General features: G+C 39.4%; 1 non-coding gene across 1 annotated transcript; it reads left to right on the forward strand.

Moving 5' to 3' along the window:
* Nucleotides 1-3980: 3980 nt before the first annotated feature.
* LOC118600454 lies at nucleotides 3981-4099 on the forward strand. Its single transcript, XR_004950121.1, has one exon. It is a non-coding gene; the product is annotated as a 5S ribosomal RNA (ribosomal RNA).
* Nucleotides 4100-4913: the final 814 nt, after the last annotated feature.

Below are 4913 nucleotides of genomic sequence, written 5' to 3' on the forward strand. Positions count from 1 at the left end.
AGCCCTACGCCTTCGAGTCTTGGAGTCCCCGTTTAACCCTGCAACCCACTTTGGCCCACCCCTCAGCACTTCCAGCTTCCCGATCCTGCTCTCCTTTTGTTTTCTTTAACAATCACATTTAACCTATTATACATTTTTCTTATTTCGTGTGTTTATTATTTATTGTGTGTCTCTCCCTCACACCCTCAGTGTAAACTCCAAGCTCTTGTCAGTTTTATTCAAAGATGTATGTATCCCAAATATCCAGAGCAGTGCCAATCACAGAGTAGGTGCTACATAACTCTTCATGGAAGGATGACTTAAGACTGTATGTCTTTCGAACCTATGTAATAAACAAAAGTGTATAATATTCTATTTTATGATTATATCGTGATTCATCTAACCATTCCCCTATTGTATGTCATTTAGGCCAATTATAGTTTTTCATCATGATCAATAACGTTTTGATAGATCTTTTTATACTTAAATCTATGCTTGTATTTCTCGTTATTTTCTTAGAGTATATTCCTAAAAGGCTAACTTCTGGGTTGTAGGGCAGTAGCGCTTAAAGTTTTCCTGATGGGCAATACCAGGTTGGTTTCCGCAGGGCTTGTACTGTATGATAATAGACACCCTGTCTCACTCAGGTTTTGCTGGCATTGACTATATGCTTTTTTAAATCTTGGCCAATTTCCAGGCCAAAAAAAAATTATATTTCATTTTAATTTGCATGTCTCTGCTTTTTAAAGAAGTTACAAAAATTATTGCAGGTATTGGCCGTTTGGTTTTTTCCCCCCGTGACATGTCAATTTACATATTTGCTCAATTTTTTAGGGATTTGTTTTCTTATTGGACCATCTGAGTTCTTTGTATTTAATATTAGTATTAATATTTATATCTTTAGGTATTTCCTTTTGATATATCTGTCACTCATATTTTACCCAGTCGTTGTTTAACTTTTAATTATGACTTAAAAAATCTAGGACCTAAAAAATTATTTCGTGCTATCTATGAGCATTTATTTATTTAATTATTTTTGGTGCGTGTTTTGCTGTTTTCGTGCTTAGAAAGTTGTTCTAAATACAAAGAAAATTTTTTTCGTGGTCCTAATATTTATATTTAGTTTTCAAATTAATCTCGATATGTAGTTTAAGGTGGATATCTCAGTTAACTTTTCACCCCAAATGATCAAGTTTCCAATGATACTAATTAAATAATTAATGACTTCTGATTGATTTCTGATGATTTTATTATCATTTATAAAGCATATAGGAATATTTGGATTTATTCTTGGGGTAGCAATTGATTTGCCAGTTAGTTGTAGCATTAGTACTATATTGTTTTGATTGTTGTAGCATTATAATACTTTTAATATTTGTATTTTCAACTTTCTCCTTATCTTTCACAAAAAAATTTAGCTACGCTCCATTTCCCAAAATTTTAATGAGATTCCAGGGAGATGATTCAATTCAGTTAATTTAACATGTACTTTCAAACGAGTTCAGGCTTAAAGACACTTCCCATATGGGCTGCACTTTGCAGATTACAACTCACCGACCACCGTCAGTGACTTTTTTCCCTCTCCATTTTAAAGAAGAGGAAGCAAAGGTGAAATAATGTCAGGCTCTATTGTAGCTCTAGGAATGTCCCCTTGAGCTATTGCAGACTGGATGGTAGGAGAATCTGCCTTCCGTAGCCACCAGCACGGGTGTGACTCCGGTTGCAGGAGGGGAAATGAGCCTGGACACACCTTCATGGATTTCCTCAGTCAAATCCTCAGCTGGGTCAGTTGCTTGAATTTTATGTTTTCACCAAAAGATTTGACTACGACTCCCAAACACATCTGCCAAACTTGGGAAAAAATCAGAAAATTTTACATAAAAATCCAGATTTCCAGCTTTTCTTAAAACAAACAAACAAACAAACAAACAGTCCCTCAAAACAGAGGATGTAGACATTCCTACCTGGCAAAGATCAGTAGGAACCACCGCTTTTAGATGACTCATGTGTTCTCTGGCCCATGTCACTTAGTTTCTTCCTTGGCCTTGTAGATGTTCGAGGGGGTAATCCCATCAGTGGCTTGGGGACCAGGGACAGAGCTATAGTTCAGTGCCAACTTCAGTGGCTTCATCAGTTTGAACTAGGGAACATGCATTGAGCTGAGAAGTACCTTGTGATGTTGTCACAGCTCCCACCACTCCTTCCCTGGGCAATGCTTCTTGTGACCTTCCAGTGTCAAAGCCTGACCTTTGCTCTGCTATCTGCTAGACAACAGTGAGCTTGCCTTTTCTAGGCTTGGGAATTTGAAAACTTTGAGTATAAAAAGGGCTAAGTTGTTAAAAATTGCAGGGACCTATTTGTATATAGTGTTAAATGAATAAGTAATTGAAAAATCTAGCTTCAAGAGGTAAAGAGCTACGGATGAGAGGAAAAATCAGTGCTATTCAGATGAAGATGAGCCAGAGGAACCACACTGGCAATCACACTAGCGAGTGCCTCTGTGCTCCCTTCTTCTCTCCTCTCAGAACAGAGCACCCTGGGTCCCCAGAAGGCCAATTCTGTGTATCAAGCAGCAAAGGCAACCTTTCACCTTCTGCTTATTCAGAGCTCCTGGGGCAAGTCATGGCTCCTCCCCACCACAAGGGGGACCCCCTGAAGCAACAGCATAGGGTGAGATAACTGATCCCTAAGGAAGAAAGGAGCTGGGATTACTAAGAATTACTATTTGAGAACCTCTTCAGTGCCCATGAGGAGGTCATGTTGGGACATTAGTGGTGAGCAGGGCAATATCTGAGTGCTTTCCTCATGGCAGTCTGGCATGCCCCATCCTGTGGCTCAATCTGTACTAGGTCACCTGACTGCTCTTAGGCCTCAAGGTACCCCTCTCTCTCCCAAACTACAATGTCACTTGCTATCTTTTGGCTGCTTTTACCCAGTCCACCCTCTACCTTCCATCTCCTTATAGAGTAGGCCCTGGGCCTCAGCAGAAGGGTCTCTGTGGTCACAGGCCTCCTACGAAAATTGCCAACCCTCAGGGCCACTCACAGTTACTGGAAAGTAGCTCTAAAGATATAAACAGCTGCTGTAAAGACTGTGGTCAGAGTTGTCAAACCACAGTAAACGCAACTTCTCTCTCCTGAAAACTGATTTCTGAGAAATAGTCTTTTTCCATTGAAAGGCTGGTCTGTCTCCAGTAGGGGAAACTCCAGTTCCTCAAGATTCTGTGGTGGATAATGGCCCCCCTTAATCCGACCCTGCCTGCCTTTTCAGCAGGAAACCAATTTCATAGCCAAATCGGGCATTTTCCGGATGTGCAATTGGTGCTTAATATATACCTTTTAAATCAAATTTACTCTTGCTTTAGCCGCTTGATTTTGGGGGGTGATGGAAACATATAATTACAATCATGCTGAAATGCATTTGTTTCTAAAAGCTTCGATGTCTGGTTTTTAGAATAAAATGAGCTTTATTTTTATGCCTTTTTTTTCCCCCTCCCTGTTTAAACACTAATTCCAGAATGGGCTACCTTGGGAGCATGGATTAAAGGGTAATTATTATTTTAGTTCAAAATCTACAACAGGAGGAAGCACAAATGGATTTGCCTGTGTTTAGATAAAACCAAATGTTACCTATCTTCTGCTTTAATAAATGCCATTTTTTTTGTTTTTGTTTTTTTTTATTGTTCAAACACTAGAATTCCCTCAATCTGTGAAGAAAAAATGTGGCTTTGTGTGTGGTGGGGTTTTACATGCTTTTTCACTTCAGCAAAATGAAGGAGTAAACCAAGCAAGAAAAAAGGCAGCGATACAGAAACAGGAGATCTGACAGGGGAGAAAAGCACGGGGAATCCAAAGATGGCGATGCTGTGTGCTAGTCACAGAGGAAAACCAGCCCAGATCTGAGCAGGTCAGAAGGCTCTGGGCGACGGTTCTTCAGGAAGATGAAATTTATAAAAAACTGATGTGGATGACTGTCTTGAGAAGAGACTCAACTGGAGGAGAGTCTACGGCCATGCCACCCTGAACGTGCCCGATCTCATCTGATCTCGGAAGCTAAGCAGGGTTGGGCTTGGTTAGTACTTGGATGGGAGACCACCTTGGAATACCAGGTGCTGTAGGCGTTAAAAAAAAAAAAAAGAAAAGAAAACTGGTGGAGAATTCAAGGATGGATTACTGAAAAGTTCATATGAAGCTAATAAAAAAACAACTGGTGAAAAATTCAGACAATTATTAAGTCGAGGAAAAATTGTACGAGAAAGGAGAAGTAGCCATAGCTCGTTACTTAGTTCAGCTCCGATGGTATACAAAATCATAATGGAAAAAATGATTATTGATTGAAGCAAATTATGATATAACTATATTGGGTGGGGTAGGGGGCAAATCTGAGTTTGGGAGGAAATGAAGAATGAAAGAAATAAATCTTTGCCTATCATGGTATGAAGACAATAGGTAATATGCCAAATTGAAAATCAAGAAATACTAATTCAAGCATTCTATTTAAAGCTGCAGAGGCAAATACTGAACTAATCAGTTAAAAGAAGTTGTCTCTGGGGCTGGGAAATGGCAGGTGGGGGACTAGGAACTGTTGTTTTTCCTAACAGATCTTATTGAACTATTGGACTCTTTAAATTATAACTATGTGTAACTTCAAAAAAAGTCAAAAAATAAAAAGTTGACATTTATCTAACTCAAGTGGACATCTTTTTCTAAGGATCTCAAGATTTAATTGAAATCTTAGCTGGGTCAATTAACTTGATTGAGGTCAAATGGAAATGCATGATCATGAAAGGTTAACTCTTAAGTACTCATCTAATGCAGTGGCTCTCAACCCTGGCTGCACCTGTGGAACTTTTGGAACCTGCTAAAGCCGTGTCCCAACTAAGCCAACCAAATCGAATCTCGAGAGCCAGCAGAGGCATTCCTCGTTTTGAAAGT

The sequence above is a fragment of the Rousettus aegyptiacus genome, unplaced genomic scaffold (genome assembly GCF_014176215.1).
Source record: "Rousettus aegyptiacus isolate mRouAeg1 unplaced genomic scaffold, mRouAeg1.p scaffold_m13_p_3, whole genome shotgun sequence".
NCBI lineage: Eukaryota > Metazoa > Chordata > Mammalia > Chiroptera > Pteropodidae > Rousettus > Rousettus aegyptiacus.